Below are 24,202 nucleotides of genomic sequence, written 5' to 3'. Positions count from 1 at the left end.
GCTATCACGTCATTTTAAGGTAAATTTTTGCATAAACAAAAAATGATATGATTATAAGCAAAAAAAGTGAATAATAGTTTGTAGAGAATAGAGTGAGAAATGATTTTTAAAAAAAAAATAAAATGAAAAAAAAAATCATAAGTAACAAGAAAATATTAAAAATAATAATAATAATAATAAATAAATAAATAAATAAAATAAAATAAAAAGCATGAGCATTAATTGGTGTATACCCGATCGTAGCATTGCTCCCTTCAATTCAACCTTTCCTATGCAAAAGAAGAAAAAATAAATCAAAATGAAAAAATAAAAAATGAGCTATCATATCGAGGCCTTAAAATAAAAAATGACTAAAAGGAAGTGTTTGCTTTCCTTCAATTCAATGGAGGTTTTCGCTATGCAAAAAATAAAAAAATAAATAATAAAAAAACAAATTGAGTTGTCATAACCAGGCCTTAAGATTAAATAAAATTAAAAAAAAAGTCTTCGTTGACAATTGTTTCCTCTCTATATTTATTTAAGGTTGAAAGTGGTGAGATGGGAGTAAGGAAAGTTTAGCAAATTCAATTGGTGTATCAGTTTTCTTGGCAACATGAGCTTCAATGATGATGAGTCGATTGTTGTGAGCCAAGATGTCTCAGGTTTATGTTTTCTTCATTTCTCCATTTATACTTTATGAATTTACATAGAAAAGCAACACAATTGGATTGATATGTCTCACTCAAAGATTACAAGAAATAGAGTATTCATCCTCTGTCAAATCTCTCAAAGTCTGAGAGATAGATCTTTCCTCTATCAGCTTATATAAATCTTAGCTAGTAATTGAGCTAATTACAGAAGCTCTTACCAGTGTGAAAGCATGGCTGGAGCTATCTGTAAATCATGGCTGGAGTCTTCTTCTTCTTCTTCATGTCTAAGTCTTTGAGCCTTTGACCCTGGAAGCTCCATTGCAGCAGCCATGCTTTTGCACAATGTATCATGTGTAGCAAGTTCATTTCCAACACTTTCTGCACCTTATCGGCTGTATATACTCCTATAGCATACTAGAATGTTTTGTTGATTGTTAATTTGAGTTTTGGGATGATGGCATATTTCAGCGGAAAAACCTACAGCAATCCTAGCAAGAAAAACAAAGGTGACAATCATCAAGAAGACGACGGCACCACTGGAAGAAAGCAAATTCAAGGTGATGCCGGAGCTCACTGGGGCAGAATCCGGCAGTGACAGATCCGGAGTGGATCTTGTGACGGTCTTAGATGTCAACAATAGCATGAAGGGAGAGAAGTTAGAAAAAATGAAAATTTCCATGCTATTCATGATCAAGGAACTTAGCTCGATTGATCGTTTGTCGGTTGTCACATTCAACGAGGGCTCCCACAGGTTGTGGCCATTGCGGCAGATAACTGAAAATTCTCAAGGAGAGATTGAAAATCTGGTCAATGCTTTAGTTGCTAACGGTAACACAAACATCTCTGCTGGTCTTCAAATGGGCTTCAAAGTGCTCAATGACCGCAGACTTACTAGCGGCCGTACAGTTGGCATTACGCTTATGTCTGACGGTGAGCAAAACGTAGGTGGTGATGCTGCCCAAGTTCTGGTCGGCAATGTGCCCGTATACACATTTGGTTTTGGCGCAGACCACAATCCATGGGTACGTTGTATTGAAAAAAATAATTTCATCCATATTGATTTTACAGGGCACAGGAAGATGTTGATATTATCTGTTTAGCAATCTATTTTGAGTAATTAACAGCTAGCTGTACACTAATCTAGGCTAGCTAGAGTCTTGGGTGATCCATACTTGGAGGATGTTGATATTATCTGTTTAGTAAATTTGGTTATTGTATTGGAGTTTCCTTTAGTAAATTAGGTGATCCCTACACATTCACTCCACATAATCTGCTATATTCACTCCAAACTTTTTTTTTTTTTTTCTTTCCTTCCTTATAACACTGTGATGTGGGAAAACCAGTACACAAAACCTGTGAATTTTGGAGTGATGGTTAACATTTTTCTAAGAAAAAATTGCAAAAGTTGTAGACGCAGGATAAGATTTTAAGAATTTTAATATTTTTTAATTTTAATATTTTTGATATATTATTTTACTAGAATTCTTGTAATTTAGTATAAATATTTTAAAATTATTTTTCTTACAAGTATTAGGTCTAATATAAGACAAGATTTTAAAAAAAAATTAAATCTTATCCTACTTCAATAACTTTAGTAATTCCCGTACGTGTACTCTTTGATATAGGTACTCAATGCCATCGCAAACCACAGCTTGGGAGGAACGTTATCAAATGTTTCAAACCAGAACAACTTGAGTATTGCATTTTCCCAGTGTTTGGTTGGGCTTCTCACCATGGTTGTTCAGGATCTGAAGCTCACTATCACAAAAATTGAATCCACAATCGTTAAGGTGTCTGCCGGAAACTATCCACAATCCAAGGACGATGCTGTCGGCTCTATGACTGTTTCATTTGGCGATCTTTACAACAAAGAGGGACGCAAGGTCATAGTTGACCTTCTTCTCCCTGCTGCTAGTAGTCCGGCGAGCTCGAATATCCTCAACATCACTTACACATACAGGTCAGGTGGTACCAATATTATCAAATCCCTGCCATTACTAGCTAGTAGAATAAATTATGTTTCGTTTGTTCGATCGGATATTTAATTTGACTCGATGATCGATCTGACAAATATAATGTATATGTGCATGCATATAACGTGCGTGCAGCTCTGGTGGGAAATTATTTGAGGCCAGTCCGATAATCGCTACCGTAAGACGCACCGGAGGAGGCAAAGAGGAAGAAGAACCAGAGGGGGAGGAGGTGATGATGGAGGAGAGCCATCTCCGGACTACACAGATGATAAAAAAATCAAGAATCATGGCTGACGACAAGAAGTTGGATGGTGCTCTTGAGAAGCTTGTTGAAGCACAAAGCTTGCAGGAGAACATGGTTAATGATGAGTCTAACCCGTTGATTGGGATGCTGAAATCTGAGCTACAACAGATGTCGAGGTTGATGAAACCATAGGAAATCTACAAAAAGCAAGGGCGTCCTTTTGCACTCTCTTCTGAGACTTCCCATAATCGCCAGCGTTTCGCTGCAAGAGGTGATGATCCGAAAAAACTGCGCTTATTTGCCACTCTACGTATGGACGAATACCTTGAGCAAGCCAAGTCATTTGACAAGGATCCCGGCAAGCCACTTGTAGACGTCCCCGAACGTCCCAGGAGGATAAGTCCCATTCTGTTCATTTGGGCTCACCACAGTTTAGGACTCAAAGTCACAGTCCAGTATCTAATCTCGCAAAGTGCAATGCAAGACCGATGAATCATCAAAGAGTCCAAATCCAGCAAATCGTTTTTGAAAACAGAATTTTTTGAAAGAAGTGCCAAACATGGACTGCTTTGCCAGATACAGAGTTGCCACCTAAATATTTTAGTTTGGGAAATTTAGGAAACCCTGACTCGTTGCCTAAGGCCACGTGTCCATCACCACCAAAGTTGCCTCGGCTCGAGAACTTGGGTACGATTGGGGAAGGTCACTTTGAAAGGACCTAGTCAAGGTCCAAAAAAAGGCAGAAAGGATACAGGGTCCGGGAAGCTCGAACCGGTGACGTTCCGCCGTGACAGTCGAGTACTCAGCGAGCAATCGAACTAGTTGTTGGGTGTACCTGCAAGCACAACCAAGTCTCGAGGACAGTCAAAAATGGGGTGTCTATAGTTGCCCCTCTTTAACAGAACTCGACAGTCACAAAGTGACCGGAGTGAATGTCAAAACCCAGAGACGACCCACTTTTGACAAGGCCGAAGACTTAGACAAAGCATACAAGCAGCAGACAAAGATATGCGCCCGAGGGCAGGGGCAAAATGCAAGACAATGCACAAAGCCGAGCATAACTTATGATCATGCAAGAAACATAGAGACATATCCCGGTGTTTCGGAAAGGTATAAGCATTGGAACGTATTCCAAATGCTCTAAACCAAAAGGGAGAAGCATAGGGATGTATCCCGGTGGTTAGGGACGTATCCCGGTGGTAAGGAAGGAAAGAGGAACATAGGGACGTATCCCAGTGTTTTGGAAAGAGAGAGAAACATAGGGACATATCCCGGTGTTTCGGAAAAGGAGAAGAAATATAGGGACATATCTCGGTGTTTTGGACAAAGAAGGAGAAACATAAGGACGTATCCCAGGGTTTCGGAAAAAGGAAGAGAAACATAGGGACGTATCCCAGGGTTTCGGAAAAAGAAGGAGAAACATAGGGACGTATCCCAGGTGTTTCGAAAAGGAGAAGGAACATAGGGACGTATCCCGGGTGTTTCAGAATGATGAAGAAACATAGGGACGTATCCCGGTGTTTCGGAAAGGAGGAGAAACATAGGGATGTATCCCGGTGTTTCAGAAAGGCGGAAAAGGGCGTGCATAACAATGCAAGTGGAATGTGCGTGACTACGCAAGTGAAGAGGTGCATAACATTGCAACTAGAACCATGCATAACAATGCAAGTTAAGTGTGCATAACAATGCAAGTGAAGTGTGCATAGCAATGCGATTGAAATGTGCATAACAATGCAAGTAGAACGTGCGTGACAGCGCATGTTAGAGATGTGCAAAACAATCCAATACAGGTACGCAAGATAGTGCGAGCGAGGTGCACAAAAGAAGTGCGATAAGATGCATTTTCCATGCAAGTATGGGGGCATTTTCTATGCAATCATGGAAAGCATATTTGATGCAATATTGAAGACATATTCCGTGCATAAGACAGGCATATTCTATGCAACATTAAAAGCAAAGCATATTCTATGCGGAATTGAAAGCAAAGCATATTCTATGCGGAATTGAAAGCAAGCATATTCTATGCATAAATCATAATGATGCGCGGCACGCATGCAACAAAAGCGTATATGAAAGTGCACATCTGTAGACGTCCCCGAACGCCCCGGGAGGGAATCCCCCCCCCCCCCCCCCCGGGGTTCTGTTCATTTTGGGTTCACTACAGTTCAGGACTCTCAAATTGTCACGGTTCTTAATCTGAACCAAAGAGTCCAAATCCGGCAAATCGTTTTGAGAAACAGTTTTGTGAAAGAAGTGCCAAACATGGACTGCTTTGCCAGATACAGAGTCGCCACCTAAATATTTTTTATGGGGGAATTTAGGAAACCCTGACTCGGTGCCAAAGGCCACGTGTCCGTCATCACCAAAGTTGCCACGGCTCGGGAGCTTGGGTACGATTGGGGAAGGTTAGCTATGAGCACCCCCTCTCGCCCAATCCGAAGATCGGCCTCTACTAACCGTGATATCCGATTTTGAAAACGTTATGTGTTCTTATTCCGGTTATTAGCCTAGAATTACTATGTTATGCGCACAGCAAACAAGTATAGACCAAATCGCCTGAATTGGAACGAAGCATTGCATATCCGTTTGTTTGAAAAACAGTTTGAAATTTGCTACTCGCAAGTAGGCTAAAGCACGGATTTCAACGAGTTGTTCCAACTCAAACAATCGAACCTTCACCAACAGGCATTCAAGCCGTTTATATCATATAAGCATCTAGCCTCATGGTAATCATGCTATTATGGCAACACTCACACGCATGCGGTATGCTAAAGCACAAATGCTTACCTAGTACTCCGAGCCAAAACAGAAACATGTTAGCAATCAATGCATGATCCAAGTCCATGTTAAGTGGCTAATGCAACGCATACAGAATGTCACTAGAGTAGGCTCGGCTAGTCTATAAATGACATGTGAAAATGCACAAGTAGCACGTATTCAAGTTAGATTTGAAATACTTACGCAGTTAGTATGATGTACCGAGCCTGGTGCATGCAAGACTAATGAATGATGCACGCATGCATAGCATAAGGTATGCTAAAGTAAACATGTCCTGATATTAACCATCAAAAGCAGGTAAGTAAAAGGGAGAAAGAAGTGGGGGTTGGAAGACATGCACACACGCACCCACACTTATCACAGATTTGCCCTCGCTCGGAGGGACCGAAAGAATAATACAAATTAATTAACCTACAAGCTAATTAAATATTACAGACCAATTAATTAATTAACAAATTAACTAATCTAAGAAAGCAGTAAATAGCCTCGAGAAGAGGGCCCAATGCGATGCGTGCTCGATCCCGCTCGGATGTCACTGCCATGCACAAGCTGCCTCTGCTTTGACTGTTCTGCTTCTCTGAAGACTGCACAAGTCCCAGGGTTGCTTTTCTGAGTTCTGTGGAGCACCACCGGCTGAAAGAATGTGCTACCGGCCATGGAGAATGGTCACCGGCTAAATATTGTGCTCTCGGCCAAACATTCTTTGCCGGTCGGCACTAAACACTGCCGGCCGGCCAAATATTCCTGCTGAAACCTGCAGTTGACAGCAGTAGAGGGAAAAACTTGGCATGGCAGTGCATTTCAAGCAATGTATGCACCAATCACACCCCTTATCATATGCATGACTCAAAGGGATATGATTCTCGATTCTCGGACCACCAATCGCGCATTTCCATGCATGATGGCCCAAGAGACCAAGTATGCATTTTGATTTCAAATGCAATGCACACACACAAACAAAGGCCCAATCCCTATCACTAGATCAAGGGACAAGGCATGCATGCTAGATGGAATGCAACCTAGGCATGCAAACTAGTATGCTATATGGTATGGAGGGGAGCATGCAAACATGCAATGTACACTAGGTACACAACCTAAGAAAACAAGGCAAACAAGCTGTAGACACCCCATTTTTGACCGTCCTCAAGACTTGGACGTCACCATTGGAACACTTGGTGATTACCCTTGTTTGTGTTCGTATTGAGTTCCCGGAGGTCTCGGTTGCGCGCCTTGCCTTAGGATTTCTCGACTCAACCGTGTTGTGTCTGGTTTTGCACCAAACACTTGTGTTTTGCCTTGAAGGGGCAAGGAATGCCTTGTGAGGCATCCCCACGAATCACCGGCCATGGCTTGAGGCCACCGGCCAGTGATTTTGTGCCATCGACAATGTATATTGCCGGTCGGCCATTCATTTTGCCAAAATGGCAATTTTGAATGGCCGATCACTGTTCATCTACTTTTAGTAGATATTTTGTGCCAGCTGTGATAGCTGGCACCCACTCTGTTCTCCTCCATACACGTGTATGGAGGGATTTCTCTCTTGACAAGCTTATTTGACAAGCTTTACAAGAGAGAGTTCTATAAGAGAGAGTCTCCTCTCTTGGATTTAGGGTTAGAAAAGATAGTTAGAGAGCTCTGATATTAGGATTAGGAATTTATATATATTCTATCTCTATACCTCTCTTTCTTGAGTGTTCTAGGTGTGTTTGTTCATAGTATTGTACACAAACACACACTACTACACTTTTTCTTGGTTATTGAGGGCCAAAGGAGTGTTCTTGGAGTTCTTAGATCTGGTTTGGAGCTGAAGAAGCTGTTGGAGCTTCATTTGTGAAGAAAGTCTTCAAGGGTAACAACTTTGCTCCTTTTTACCCCTTTCTTGCATTGTATTTTTGCTTACCTTACAACTATTTTTTTGTTTAGTATATAACATAAAAAATTTCTATTTTTATGCCCTCTAAATAGTTTGTTTAGAGTGTTTTGTGATTTGAGTTTGTTTAACCCCTCTTAAGCCTTGTAAGGCTCCATTTTGTGCCATCTTGGGTGAGCTCCGAGACCTTGGTGTTTGGGCCTCCTCACCACTGAAATCTTGAGGGATTTCAGAGGTGAGGATGGTGCCTTGAGGTCCTAAGAAGGAGAGGGCCACCCCTTCTCCTTGTTGTCCTTGAAAAGGACCATTTTTGGCCTCTTGAGGGAGCACCATGTTTAGGTTCATGTTGACCATGCCTTAGCTGATTTTTGTGTTTATTATGTCATAATATGCCTCTATTTTTAGTTGGTTTTGGTACACCATGCTTGCTTAGCATACATGCCTTGTAATGCCATTTTGTTGCCTTAACATGCCTTAGGTTGTAAACCATTGTTCTAGCATGCTTTAGGCTTAGCTTTGTGAAGCTTTCATGCTTATTTCGCCATGTTTAAGGTCTGTCCTTAGCCATTTTGGTCGACCATGGCATGCATTATATAGCCCCTTTGCATTTTTGGTTTGTTGGCCTTAAGTGTATGAGTGTGTTGCATGCATCACTTGCTTCGATTTAGTGGGTTGGGATCATTTTCCATGTTATTTCAGTCCCTTTGATATGCTTGTATGCTTGCCTTGGACACCTCTTTAATGCTTTGAAAGCTTATGTTGTATGCTCCATGTTTTGGCCTTTGTGCATGCTTTTGAATTTGAGCCACTTAGATGCCATCTAGGAGGTCCCTTTGCATGGTCTAGGTCTGCCTTGGACCTGTTTTAAGTCTTCTTGGCCTTGTGAGGCTTGGTTGGCTTAGCCATGGTTTAAGTCCCCTTTGACTTGCTTTAAATGCTTGGACCATTTGCATGCTAATGTTTGTCTTGTTTAAGTTGGTTTGGCACCTCTTATAGCATGATTTTCAAGGCTTATAATGCATGCCATATGTCCATGATTATTCCCTTTTAAGTGTGCTTAAAAGTTGTCCTTTGATGCTTAAGCGTTAGGCCTTAACATGTGCATGTGTGTATGTGTGTTTGGTCCCATTTTCTTAAGCTTTTGGCCACTGTTTTGGACCTAACTTAGAGCTGTCCAATTAGTGTAAGTCCATCCCTTGCATGCCATTCAAGTGTTGTTACATCATCCCATGTTTGCATGCTTTGGTTGCACATGTTACATGCTTGAAATCACTTGCATTCGCCTTGCATTCCATTGGTCAAGTTGCTAGCATGTTGCGTGATTGGATTACATCTTGCATGCTCTAGTGCTTTGCATAATTATGGCATGCTTGTTTGCTTTGTTGCTTAGTTTGTGTACCTAATGCGCATTGCATGTTTGTATGCTCTCTTTTATGCCATGTTGGATATTAGCTAACATGCTTAGGTTGCATTGCATTGAACACGCATGCCTTGCCTCTTGAAGTCAAGTGATAGAGGTTGGGCCTTTATGTGCTTATTCGGTTTGCATTTCATTTGACATGAAAATGCACAACTTGGTCTCTTGGGCCATCACGCATTGAAATGCACGATTGATGGTCCAAGAACCAAGGACCATGTCCCTTTGAGTCATACACATGATTAGGGATAGGATCGGTGCATACATTGCTTGAATTGTATTGCCATGCTATGCCTTGCCCTCTGCTGCTGTCAATTGCAGATTCTACAGACATTCTTTGCCGACCGGCAGTGTTCAGTGCCGACCGGCAATCCATTGGTGGCCGATAGCTTCACCAACAGCCGATGATCACACACTACTGCCGGTGTACATTCTACTCAGCCGATGGTGTCTCCCAATGTCCAGGGAAGCAATTCTGAGACTTTGGCAGTCTTCAAAGAGGCAGAGCAGGGAAAACAGAGGCAGCCTATGCATGGCAGTGCACTTCCGAGCAAGACCTGAGCACGCGCGCATCGAACCCTCTTCCCGAGGCCCCTTTTTCTTGCTTTTCTAAGCCTAGTTAATTTGTTAATTAATTAGGTAATTTGTAATAATTAATTAGCTTGCGAGTTAGTTAATTTGTATTCTTCTTTCAGTCCCTCCGAGCGGGGGCGAATTTGTAACAAGTGTGGGTGAGTGTGTGCATGTCTTCCAACCCCTACTTCTTTCTCTCTTTTACTTACCTGCTTTGATGGTTAGTAATAAGTCATGTTTAATTTAGCATACCTTTTGCTATGCATGCGTGCATCCACACATTTGTCTTGCATGCACCGGGCTCGGCGCATCATGCTAACTGCATTAGTATTTCAAATCTAACTTGAATACATGCTACTTGTGCATTTTCACATGTCATTCATAGACTAGCCGAGCCTACTCTAGTGACATTCCGTATGTGTTGCATTAGGCATTTAAACATGGACTTGGATCATGCATTGATTGCTAACGAATTCTTTGTTTTGGCACGGAGTACGATGTAAGTATTTATGCTTTAGCATCTCGCATGAGTGTGAATGTTAACATGACAGCATGCTTACCATGTGGCTAGATGCTCATGTGTTATAAATTGCCTGAATGCCTGTGGGTGAAGGTTGGATTGTCTGAGTTGGAATGACTCATTGAAATCCGTGTTTTAGCCTACTTGCGAGTAGCAAATTCCAAAACATTTTTCCAAAACAAATCGGATATGCAATGCTTATTCCCAAATTAGGCAATCTAGTCTGTACTTGTTTGCTGTGCGCATAACATAGTAATTCTAGGCTAATAACCGGAATAAGAACACATAACATTTTCAAAAACGGATATCATGGTTAGTAGAGGCCGATCTTCGGATCGGGCGAGAGGGGGTGCTCATAGATGACCTTCCCCAATCATACCCAAGTTCTCGAGCCGAGGCAACTTTGGTGATGACGGACACATGGCCTTTGGCACCGAGTCAGGGTTTCCTAAATTCCCCCATAAAAAATATTTAGGTGGCGACTCTGTATCTGGCAAAGCAGTCCATGTTTGGCACTTCTTTTCAAAAATCTGTTTCTCAAAACAATTTGCCGGATTTGGACTCTTTGGTTCAGATTAAGAACCGTGACACAAATCGAGTCCGAACTGTAGTGAGGCCCACGGGCACAAGCATGTCACAACTATGCAAGCTAATGAAGCATGCGAGATGTGATCTAATCATGCAAGTGTGCAAGACATGCAAACATGCTAGCAACTTGACCAAGGGAATGCATGCCAAATGCAAGTGATTTCAAGCATGCAACACATGCAACCAAAACATGCAAACGTAGATTAATGCAACAACATTTGAATAGCATGCAAAAGGTGGATTTAAACTGAATTAGGCAGCTCTCAACTAGGCCCAAAACAATGGCTAACGTGCTCAAGAATGGAAGCCAAAACACATACAAATAGGCATGCATGTAAGGTCCAACACTTAGGCACATAGAGACAAATTTTAAGCACACTTAAAAGAGGAACAACATGGGCATATGGCATGCAATGTAAGCTCTGAAAATCATGTTAATGATGGTGCCAAAACAAGCAAACAAGGTAAGCATGGCATGCAACAATGGTCCAAGATTCAAGGCAAACCCAAGGGTGATTGAACTACACTTAATGCAACCACACATGGCATGAATTAAATGACCAAAACCAGAGTTTTAGCATGCTAAAACAAAGCCAAAAGACCACTTAGACGGCATCTAAATGACTTACACATGGAGGCATGCACAAATGCTTAAACATAGAGCATACAACACAACCTCTTGAAGCATCAATGGGGCCATGAAATGCAAGCATACAAGCATGCTAAGATGACTGAAATGATGCTATAAGTGGCGCCAAACCACTTAAATAAATCAAACAATGCATGCTCAACACTTCACATACTTAAAGCCTACAAGCTAACAATGCAAAGGAGCTATGCAATACATGTTATGGTTAACCAAAACAACCAAAAACAGACCTTAAACATGGCAAAACAAGTACAAAAGCTTCACAAAGCTAGGCCAAAAGCATGCTTGAACAAGGGTTAAAACCTACATGCATGTTAAGGCTACAATATGGCATTACAAGGCATGTATGCTAAGCAAGCATGGTGTACCAAAACAACTAAAAACAAAGGCATATTATGACATAATAAGCATGAAAATCAGCTAAGGCATGGCCAACACACACTTAGACTAAATGCTCCCTCAAGAGGCAAAAATGGCCTTTTTCAAGGACAACAAGGAGAGGGGGTGGCCCTCTCCTTCCTAGGACCTCAAGGCACCATCCTCGCCTCTGAAATCCCTCAAGATTTCAGTGGTGAGGAGGTCCAAACACAATGGTCCCGGAGCTCAACCGAAATGGCACAAAACAAGGGCCAAACAAGCCTTAAGAGGGGTCAAACAACCCCAAAGCTTAAAACACCCTCAACAAACTATTTAGAGCACTAAAAATCAGAACTTTTATATGTTATACACAAAGCTTAAAAACAGATATAAGGTAGGAAAAAATGCAATGCAAAAATGGGGAATAAAGGGACAAGTTTCTTACCCTTGTAGACCCTCTTCACCAATGGTGCACCAGCTGGTTCTTCAAGCTCAAACCAGCTCCACAACTCCAAAAACAACCCTCAAGGGCCTCAGCTCCAAGAAAAGGTGTGATGGTGGGTGTTTGTGTGCAAAACTAAGACATAACACACACAAAACACAAGAGAGAGAGAGAGATATAGAGATGGAGGATATATGAACCCTAACCCTAAAACTCAAAACCCTCTGAAAATGCTGTCTAAATTGTCTAACCCCTCAACAAGAGAGAAGAGCCTCTCTTTTGTAGACAAATGGTCTTGTAAAGCTTCCAAAGGAAGCTAACAAGAGGGCAATCCCTCCATACACGTGTATGGAGGGGGTGAAAGTGTATGCCAGCTGCACAAAAATATCTGCAAAAGCAGATGCATAGCAGTCGGCCGGCCAAAAATGCAATCGACCAAAAAAAGATAGTTGGCCGGCCATCTATAGTGCCGGCCGGCCAAACATTTGGCCGGTTGAAAGAAAACACAACTGGTGGCCTCAAGCCATGGCCGGTGGAGTGTGGGGATGGCTCACAAGCCATTCCCTGCCCCTCCAAGGCAAAGCACAAGTGTTTGGTGCAACACCAGACACAAAACAGTTGAGTCGAGAGATCCTGAGGCAAGGCGCGTAGCCGAGACCTCCGGGAACTCAAGACGAACACAAACATGGATGATCACCGAGTGTTCAAGCGGTGATGTCTGAGGACAGTCAAAAATGGGGTGTCTACAGTTGCCCCTCTTTGACAGAACTTGAAAGTCATAACAATGACGGGAGTGAATGTCAAAGCCCAGAGACGACCCATTTTTGACAAGGCCGAAGACTTAGACAAACATGCAAGACAATAAATATATGCGCCCAAAGGCAGGGGCAAAATGCAACTGGCAATGCAAGGAGCCGAACATAACTTATGATCATGCAAAGAAAGCTGTAACGAAGCATAATAATGCAATAGTTTTAAGCTAGCATACACCAAACTACACTACAATGCAGAAAGGATGTAAGAGAATTATGCAATTCTTAATACGTCTCACGCAGAAGATACAATACCTGTCCGGTTCGTCTGGTTGCATCAGCCTCAAATGAACCGTACATACAATATCGTGCTTGAAAAGAAAGCAAACTTAACAGGTACAATATCGTTAGCAACATGCATAACATGCAAAATGAATGTAAAATGATATGCAATATATACAAAACTATGTATAAACAATGCAAATGAAAATGCAATGCAATTGAATCATGATCAAATCCTGAGCGGTTCAAAACCACACAAATGTCAAATAGATTGATGGAGGTAACAAGTCCGTCTACCATAGCAAAGGTCACACAAAACTATGAGTGATGTAGACGGACGCAAGAACAAGTAATTAGGTGGAATGACATTAGTGGGGAATGATCCGCTAACGAAAGAACATGATCCTAATGCAGGATGCAAAAATTACACTACAATGTAATATGTATGATGGATATGGCGTGCGGGCCAAACCAAATCTTGCCTAGGAAAGGCATGGACACAAACAAACCACGTCTAACATAGAACGGTCATACAGAACTATGAGTGTATAGACGTGAAAAGTATGGGCACATACCAGACCAAGCTCAACAAGGAAAGGCACAAACCCTAGATGGAGGTGATGCAGTGAATGCATGCAAGCTACAATGCAATATCTACGATATGCAATGGAATGGAATATAGTGGATTAAGGCCTACGGCCAAACCGTATCTTGCCTAGGAAAGGCATGGACACAAACAAACCACGTTTAACATAGAACGGTCATACAAAACTATGAGTGTATAGACGTGAAAAGTATGGGCACATACCAGACCAAGCTCAACAAGGAAAGGTGCAGACCCTAGATGGAGGTGATGCAATGAATTCATGCAAGCTACAATGCAATATATACAATATGCAATGGAATGGAATATTTACAGTAAAATGCATGACATATGCAATATTTATAGTGATGCATGACATATGCACTATTTACAATGAATGCATGACATATGCATGTTGTTGTTTTTTTGTTATTTTTTGTTTTGTTTGAAATGCATGTTGATGCATGCTGATGTAAATGCGTGACAACGTACGCCTTGTGATATGCATGACAATGCAAATGATCTGGAATGTGCGACCACACATGTCGCTCAAAATGCTTATGAATTCAAATGCGTGACGATGCGCATCGCTTGAAATGCATGATGATGCATGTGAACTTGCCAAAAGTCGTTCGGGCACGACGAACACCGAAGGACTTGCACCTTCAGAGGACTTAAGGTCTCCTAGACCGAGCGTATTTAAGGTCTCGCCAGACCATGACGAATGCATGACAATGCAAGCATGACATGCGCATGACAATGCGAGATAAGTGCGTATGGCAATGCGTGATAGAGAAGATGCATGACAAAGCATATGTATGAATTTGAATGCGCGATGACGCGAGCCGCTTGAAATGCATGACAATGCACATGATCTGTGCATATCAATGCACCAAAGGTCTTGCACCTTCCGAGGATTTAAGGTCTCCTAGACCGAGCGTATTTAAGGTCTCGCCAGACCAAACGTCTTTAAGGTCTCGCCAGACCATAACGAATGCATGATAATGCATGCATAATGACGTATAACTCAACACGTGTTCGCAAAACAATGCGTGTGGGGGCAACTTTCGAATCTTAAGAGAGACAAAAGGATACAAAAAGGATACACCTTGTACATATTCGAGTGCCATGCACAGAAGACACGGTCCGAGGTCAAAAACGGAGGCCGATTGAGCTTCGGAAAGGCACTGTCTTGCACTATCTTGAGAAATAAATACCCCCAAACTATACATCTGACCCAAAATAGGTTGTTGGAAGCTCACCGGCCATCAGGGGAGGTCACCGGCCATCTACCGGCCATCAAAACATATCACCGGCCAAATATTTGGCCGACCGGCCAAATGTTGCTGAGTCGGGACAGTTCGGTCTTTTTGCCTCGGGTCTTTTAAAATAGGGCTTCAAACCCTATTTTTCTCATTTCCTCTTAGCCGAAATTTCTCCCTCTCTCACTCTAGAGTATTTCCCGAGCCTCCATTCTCCGTTTTCCTCGATTTTCGCACCCGTTTCGTCGTTTGATTCGCGAATATCTTTGCGTTTCAAACATTTTGAACCGAACATTTCTTCGTTCCGGTGTCTCCTTTGCTATTTCCACCTCTTGGGGTTTGTTTTCCCCGAGTTTCTCTCAATTTCCGTGCCTCTTCCATTTCTCGGCTTTTTCGGCCATTTTCCGCCCTCTCGGGGTTGACTTTTTGTTGACTCTTTGCATTCTAGGCCGATTTTCTCTCTTCCGGCCATTTTCACACCACTTTTGACGTGGCGGATGATATTCCACGGGGCGGGACTCCTCCAGAGCATGAGATGAATCCAGAGGCCGAGCTCTTCCCCTTGAGCGTCCGCCCGTTCGACCCGGCGACCTACCGGCTAGCGATTTACGTGCTTCCTCCCGACAGACTTCGCCAGTTCGGGGATTTTGCGAGAGGTGTGCCACCAGAGCTTCTCTTGCTTGAGCCCAAGATGCACTTTTGATACGGCGCTTCCGAGGTATATTCTCCCCCGTTTCATTTTCCGCAATGTAGAACACTTAACTGCCATAGTTGATTCTGCTCTTTAATTGCTTAGCCCGGATAAACCGATACACTATATGTTGTAGTTGACTGTGAATACACTTGCACTCGATATCCGTTTGAATCTGAACACGGGCACACACACTACATTTGCCCTGAACCACTCAAACACACTAGTACATCACATGTTGTAGTTCACTGCGAGCATACCGGCACTCGGTACCTATTTGAATCTGAACACGTGCACATACGCTATATCTGTACTGAACCACTTAAACACACTGACACATGATATGCTGTAGCTCCCTGCTAGCACACCGGCACCCGATATTTGTTTGAACCTGAAAACGTGCACACACGCTATATTGCCACCAATTCTGAATACTCTTCAAAACTGTACATTTTATATTCTTCGCATCTATTTGCTTTTGAACAAGGAGATTCCATATACTGTCCGCGGGTATGGGAATGTTGCCACCAGGGATTGGTACATGGAGCTACCTGACGCAGTCCGTCGCATTGTTGACCAGGCCGGATTTGGCACATTCTGCAGGGGACTTTTGCGCCTTACTGCGAGCAGGCCTCTCCTTGTTGCTTTAGTGGAGAGGTGGTGGGACACCACCGACTCTTTCCACTTTTCTGCTACGGGAGACATGACGATGACTCCCTATGATTTCTCGATGCTCACCGGCATCGGGGTAGGGGGTGATCCGATCTCCTTTAATACAGACATGGACGAGTGGGAGGCCGCTCAGGTCTACTTACTTGGCAAGGTGCCGCCTCTCGCGCGTCCTGGGTTCATCAGGTATTCATGGTTCGAGGTCTAGTTCTGAGTTCAGCCGGCCTTAGTTGAGGAGGCTCCAATGACCCAGGAGGCGGTGGAGCGATATGCACGCGGCTTCCTCATGTTTCTGTTAGGGATGACTACCTTCGCCGATCGGGCGAACACCGTGCCCCTCTGTTTGTTGAGCGCACTGGTGGACGTCACACGGATTCTGCGTTTCGACTGGGGTGGCGTTGCTCTAGCCACTCTATATGGATACATGAGCTCAGCCTCCCGTTGTAGCGGGCAGTTACTCGGGAGTTACTGGCGAGCTTGGAAGGTACACCTCTTTCTCTATTTTACATTTCTGCTTTTCATTTTCTGTACTCTGCACACTGCACACACTATGGTCAGCTTCATACTAAACGTACACTGCACACACGGCGCACATATACTCTGCTTTACACTGACTGTACACTACACACACTGTACACTCTGCACAATACACAGTTCTGCAATTTTTGCTTTATTCTGTATTCTGCTTTATCTGATAATCCTGCTAGTATTTGCTCTACAGTTGTGAGTCTACGCCTACTTTTCGAGGCTTGCCCCAGTGCCAGACGTGGAGACCCCTCTTGCCGTTCCGTTCTGGCGCCGCTTTGACGTGAGGTGCGTGCGGAGGCCCCGGGAGACGTTCATCTTTTTCCGTCGCTACTTTGACACTATTACTCCCACAGAGGTATGTTCAACTTTTAGAGTTTTATTTAAGCTTCGTTTTACACTGTATTTTCAAAATCAATAGATAACAAACTGCATGTCATTTACAGATCACTTGGCAGCCTTGGGCTCCATTGCCTGCGACGATTCAAGATCGATTTGCTGGTGCAGAGGAGACTACACGTTTCAGGATTTTGCTGGAGGGCCCGGTCTGTCGGGCTTGGTACCTGGTTGAGCATTTCCTACGTCAGACCTTGGGTTTGCCGGAGCAGATAGTTCCGGGTTCGCCTCCTACCCACATGAGGGACACCGAGAGGTGCACTGCCGAGGAGATGGCCGATTACATGATCGGCTGGGACGCGGAGGGCTTTAGGGGCGAGGGCGACTACTCAGAGTATGTTCGGACGTACATTATGCAGCCTCTGAGTAGTGGCCGCCGAGCTAAGAGAGGGGGACCTGCGGTGCCGATAGTTGGAGCAGGAGCAGGAGTGGGGGTAGGAGCGCCGAGGGTGGCTCGGGGCCGTGGTAGGAGTGGAGTTCAGAGAGGTCGGGGGGTTAGCTGGCCAGCGCTACCCATTTCACTGACATACAGAGGGCAGGGTGGGGTGACCTACCAGATCCCCTTTGCTCCTCCTCCAACTGACCACGAGTTGGTCAGTTTCCATGACTTACCTCCGGTATATACTACTTCATCTTGCATTGTCATTTTATTTCAGTTTATTGATATTCCTCAGAATACTGATACATCTAATACTTTTGCAGGCTTCTTCCGAGTATACCCGGCAGTCCTTGGCGCTGAATGCCTCCATGATGGGGATGTTGCAGCGGACTTTCGACCTCCTGGCCCTCTATAGCATTCCGGTATGTTCTTCTGATCATGGTCTCAAACCATACACATAAGCTGCTTCACATAATCTGGTGCACAACACAACACTTGATAAGCTGCTGAAGGCATTCATACACTGTACTCATACACTGCATTCTGCATTGATAAACTGCTCACGGCATTCGCACAATGTACTCATACACTGCATTATGCACTGATAAACTGCTCACGGCATTCGCACACTATACCCATACACTGCATTCTGCACTGATAAACTGCTCACGGCATACTGATGCGTTTGCCTCTTATACTTTTCAACCTCCTTTCCAGATTCCCACTGTGGGAGGTGTTCCAGCTGGACCTTCTGTTCCTACCGGAGAAGATGGCAGAGTATACCCCCGCACCAAAGCGGGGTGCACCCATGTTGGGAGTAGCTCACGGGCACCCGTCCCTGATGATGATGATGAGTCCGAGGCTGAGGCAGAGGCAGAGGTAGAGGCAGAGTCGTCCGAGGAGGAGACCGGAGACGGCTCGGGCTCAGGCTCAGATGACAGCGCTGACGATGCTCCTGGACCTTCATCCAGGAAGAGGACTAGGACGGACTCCCAGGCCTGAGATCCTTTGTCATTGATCCAGATTTTTGCTGTTTTTCTTTTTCTTTTTCTTTTGTACCTTTTGCTGGTAGCTAGAGTACCTTGTACTGCCGCAGGCAGATTTTTATTTCCAAAACCATGTACTTGAAAAAGATGATGAAATGAAACAAACTTTTTGTCTGAAAAAGTGTTGCATTTGTACATTTTATAGATTGCATTGCATTGTATCATGTTGCACCTCAATGTAAATGAAATTAATCTGTTGTCTGAAAATTGAACACTTGCATCGTAATAATCAGATAACGAACCAGCCAACAACAAAACAACCCATACCAACCACTGCTCATTCTGAACACTCGGCTCATACTCTACCGGGGATTAATCTGCATACAGCTCATAACACAGCGCTTGGTTCGTTTTGCACACAGCGGATCCTGAATAAACAGCCCAAATCTGACAAGACGGACCATGAAGGTTGAATCTACTGAAGTTGAAGCACACTCAGATGCGATCTGAAACCCGGAAGCTTCAAAGAGGCCCAGGTTTTCCTGTTCGCACTTATCAGGGGTGGACCCTGTAGTTGTATGAAAGAACCAAATCATGTTTTTGCACAAATGTGGAGAATGGCACAACATTCTGAGCACAAAACGATTAATCTTTTGGAGATTGAAAAAGGGTTCTTCAAACCAGGGTATTGAGCCTACAACTGAACTCAGCGAGAAAGACTCAGCAGCAAAAATCAAAAGGTAAACTACCTGAACACAATGAGACACACTCGGAAAAGACTCAAAACAAAGGTTGAAGTAAACAAAACAAAAGACACGACATACCAACGTGCATAAAAAAAGAGACTTTAAATCACGAGGAGCCAGTTCCTCCGGGCATTATCTCCCACCCTTTTCTCAATTGTGATTCTCACATCACTCGGCCCTCAGGCTCGGTTATTCTCTCAAAACCCTTTGGCTCGCTTTTTCTCTCAACTTACACCTCTCTAATCTTTATTCTCTCATTTTTATCCCTCCCTGGGGTGTTTAATGGATGAATAGGAAGTTGTGGGTTCACGCCCGACATGGTTACCTCACGGCTGTTTCTTCTGATGGCGCTTGGTCGACGCCCCAGGTAAGGGAACGGAGTACCTTGATTCCTTCAGATTCGTGCTTCGCACTTGGTTTGATACCTCGTTGCTCGGAGGTTAAGAGAGCTTTTAGCCCTTTAATGACAGCTTCAGCTGTGCCCTTTCTGGCGGGTATGTTGACGACAGGAAAAGACAGAACACCTGACTCAGCTGTGCCCCTAGTTCATCATTTTGACCATTTTTTGTTTTCTTCCTAAAACAGTTTTGACCAAAATGAGAGTCGAATTAACACACTTGTTCAATTTTTGATTCAAAATCATGCAAGTCAGGCTATGAGCATTGAAAATTTTCCTTTTTGGGTCCAAAATTGTCTAAGTTTTGGAAAGATGAAATAGTTTTTGAGAAAATAGTCAACCTCAGTAAAAATTTTCAAAAACTATTTTTGGCAAACGGCCGCCGCCCAACGAGTGCGGAACTCACTCTCGAGATGCACAACCTCGGATCGGAGGTAATGGAAAATTGCCCCTTGTTTGAAGGACGCTGCACGGCAACGGAAAGTTGCCCCTGGTTTGAACGGCAACTCATGGCAACGGAAAGTTGCCCCTTGTCTGGATGATGCCGCAGCATATTGTAAGCAGTCCTCACTAGTGATGATCCCGACCGAACTTTCTCGGATACAGAGAAGACAAAGATGGTCAAAACCAATATATGGACACAGTCACTTTGAAGGTGTTGGGGGCTGGACTTCGGGATGAAGTTGCCTACGTATTCCAAACATGGAAATCAAGGATGATTAAAGTCCATTGCATGGACTTAGTCCTTATGAAAGCGTTGGGGGCTGGACTTCAGGACGAAGTTGCCTACGTATCCCAAACGTGGGAATCAAGCCTTACGTAGTTTCGGTTAAGGTACACTCGGGTATTTTAACCTTCACCTTTTAGGCTCTAACTTTTGCCAAGGCGCCCGATGCGGGTTTTCGACCTTGCGAGCTTTTCTTTCCTTTTTCTTTCTTCCTGTCTTTTTTTTTCTCTCTTTTGTATATTTTTTTTTTTCTTCTTCTTTTTTTTCTCTTTTGCTCTAACTTTTGCCTGGGTCGCCCTTCCGGGTTTTCGGCCCAGCGAGCCACTCAAAGGGTAAAAGTGTAACAAGTCCATGCCAAATGGTTTTAGGGTTTTGAAGCCATCCGTATCCAGGAGAGTGGCTGTTGCATTGACTTACTGAAGGACCCATCTTCGGCTCTTCGAGCAAATCGAACATTTTTGCCCCTAGTTTGGAGGGGTGCTTCTGTTCTAGCTTTACAAGCTTCTTCTAATGAGATTTGATCTTTTTGATTTGACTTTGGTGCCTCTTGTTCGAGGGCTGCTTCCAATCTGGCCACACAGGCCTCTCTTGATGGTCGATCGTTGAACACTCCGAATTGTGGTTCAAGGTTTTAAAACAAGGGCTCGAGTCTTGAGGCTGAGAGCGATCCTAAGCTGCACAATCTCAAGAGTGATTCCACACAGGTCTTCGCAGGACCGCGCAAAACATTTTGTTTTTGAAAGTTTTTAAAGAAGCGACAAATCACTCGCGCTGAAGATAGTGTGGGACCAGTCTGGATCAAGCCAGGGTCCTTCTCAGTGCTCACGCTGACAAGCATGATTTCAATCATTAAGGGCTTAGCACGCCTCTCTTTCTCTCAATTTGATCAAAGTTTGCAAAACCCGAGGAATTCCTTCCTCTTTGTTTTCACCGCAATGTTCAAAAAGTTTTGAAAAACTTAGGTCAATGCAATGATTTTCAAGGCATAAGAGAACAGGTGGAATATACTGCTGTTCCGTTCGAGTCCCCTGGCACAACTAATTTAGAATAGTAGTAAGCATGGAAACATGATAGCCGTAGCTGTTTCATTCAGATTCCTTGGTTGTAACTGGCTCCACGACAGAGACAGACTCAAAAGAAAGGAAAAGGGTAATTACAAAACAAAACGGTGTTCGAGGCAACAGCTCCGGAATCACCAGACATTCTATACAAAGGGGACTGACTCGCTACTACAAGACAGACCCATAAGCAAAAAGACTGACTCAAGACAATGAGACAGACTCAAAACAGAACAAAAGACTGACTCGACACCCAAGTCAGAATTTACAAAACTACCATTCGCAGATGCTCCAAAAATGCGTGCCAGACGCCACATCCAAAATACGCCGAGCGCCGTCCGCAGGTGGTTCACTTCCTGATTACATACTCGCAGTATCAGTATCCTCAAAATCCAATAACTGGGTAGTAACAGACTTGGCTGAGGTGGGCGGGAGGATAACTTCGTTGTCGATCAAGTCTTGCACCTCATGACGGAGGCGAAAACAATTGTCAGTAGCATGACCAGTTTGCTGGTGCTACGCACAGTACAAGGCAACATCATGTGTAGTAGGGAGATTCTTTGGGAGAGGCCGAGGCTCCAAGGGTTTAAGATGCCCCCTTTCGGCAAGGATCTGAAGTGCCTTTGAATATGGCATATAGAGAGCGTGAAAGACCCTGCGCCCTCGAGGTAGGTACTTTGAAGGTTGAGTATTCTTGCTAGACGCACTAGCGAAAGGGTCGGCGGGCGCTGCCTTGGCTTTCTGATCTTTCCTAGGTGCAGGGTTGGGAGTGGAAGGAACTGTTCTGGCATGATGAGGCCTATCTCGATTTTCTAACTGGCTTGTACTGCCTTCGGTTGGAGTGGGGAAAACATCATCCACAGCCTTAGCTACGACTGCGAATATCTGTTGTTTACTCATCCCCTCGGCTTTCAAAGCTTCGACTGCCCACAGCAGTTGTTCAATGGGATCGACATCTGCCTTTATTTTGTTCTTGCCTCTGGCCTCATCCTGATCAAGGGTTTGGGTTGATGTTGATACGTCATTATTATAGTTGGAGGCCACCTCAGGTTGGCTAAGTTCGATCACAATCCGTCCCAACAATGGGGGCTCCTGTGGTACAAAATTCCTGGCATACGGTGCGGCTGGTGGCGAAACTGACATTCCGTAAGCAAGATTCGCCACGGACCTATGGAGGTCACCTATCATTCCCATCAATTCGAATGTGGTGGGCTCACGAGCCTGATACAACTGGGGGGTCCAGACCGGGTGCGCGATAGGCGACCTGGGTGGATGCGGTACATCGACATTGGTCTCGCTTTGCAGAGTGATTCCTTAATCTAATGCAGCCGTCATAACCACAATCTCCTCTGAATTCTGCGTCGTGATAAGTCCGTTGTACTGAACGGTGACTGACGGATCAGATATCTATCTTGCCTTAGCAAGGGGGAACACTAGCTATTTTGTATCAACTCTCTGAACTGAAAGGAAAAACAAGCAGCATTTCAGCCCAAATGGATCAAACACAGATGTAGCCGAACAACTGTACTCTACTGCTGACCATTGTTGCCCGAAATCACTGCCCCTAAAATAGTGAATCGGATACCCACAGATATAACTGATTCTCATAAACTAATACTGGTGCCCTCAGGCCTGATACTCAAACTTGCAAACTGATATGTACGTTCCCTGTAGAGTTGCACTCTAAAAGCACATAGTAAGTAAAGAGAGCCAAAACACCTCTATGGAGGGGTAGGGTTTTCCTGTCCTATTTTTGTCAGGAGCTAGGGTTTCACTATGCACGCAGCAGTTTTCAAACAACCTATCATCGGGTAAGCAACCTGTCCTACTTTGGAATGGTCACTATGGATTTCGATATGCACCAGGTCGAATGGTCGAAAAGGGTGCCCTGGTAATACCGGGGTTTGTGTTCCCATACTGTCAGAGCCCACAACCGGTCAGCCTTATGGCATGCTTTGACAAAGTCAAGCCTCTGGCAAACCGTTTAGGAATGGCAGATGGCAAACACGGTGTCCTAGGCGCACCAATGCACATGCAATGCAAAGAGACACATAAATGAAATCAAAACAGGATATCATGAGTTCGAGTCAAGCTCTCTAAATCCCCAGCAGAGTCGCCAAAAACTGTAGACGTCCCCGAACGCCCCGGGAGGGAATCCCCCTCCCGTTCTGTTCGTTTTGGGTTCACTACAGTTCAGGACTCTCAAATTGTCACGGTTCTTAATCTGAACCAAAGAGTCCAAATCCGGCAAATCGTTTTGAGAAACAGATTTTTGAAAGAAGTGCCAAGCATAGACTGCTTTGCCAGATACAGAGTCGCCACCTAAATATTTTTTATGGGGGAATTTAGGAAACCCTGACTCGGTGCCAAAGGCCACGTGTCCGTCATCACCAAAGTTGCCACGGCTCGGGAGCTTGGGTACGATTGGGGAAGGTCAGCTATGAGCACCCCCTCTCGCCCGATCCGAAGATCGGCCTCTACTAACCGTGATATCCGATTTTGAAAACGTTATGTGTTCTTATTCCGGTTATTAGCCTAGAATTACTATGTTATGCGCACAGCAAACAAGTATAGACCAAATCGCCTGAATTGGAACGAAGCATTGCATATCCGTTTGTTTGAAAAACAGTTTGAAATTTGCTACTCGCAAGTAGGCTAAAGCACGGATTTCAACGAGTTGTTCCAACTCAAACAATCGAACCTTCACCA

The 24,202-nt window shown here is 44.0% G+C and overlaps 1 pseudogene; it reads left to right on the top strand.

Annotated features, from left to right (window-relative positions):
* The first annotated feature begins 592 nt into the window (after positions 1-592).
* On the top strand, positions 593-17,006 carry LOC114269982 (uncharacterized; annotated as a pseudogene).
* The last annotated feature ends 7,196 nt before the right edge of the window (positions 17,007-24,202 follow it).

Source organism: Camellia sinensis, chromosome 3 (genome assembly GCF_055761805.1).
Source record: "Camellia sinensis isolate YWXY chromosome 3, ASM5576180v1, whole genome shotgun sequence".
NCBI lineage: Eukaryota > Viridiplantae > Streptophyta > Magnoliopsida > Ericales > Theaceae > Camellia > Camellia sinensis.
The sequence above is the reverse complement of the archived record's forward strand: the minus strand, read 5'-3'. Positions and strand labels throughout refer to the sequence as shown.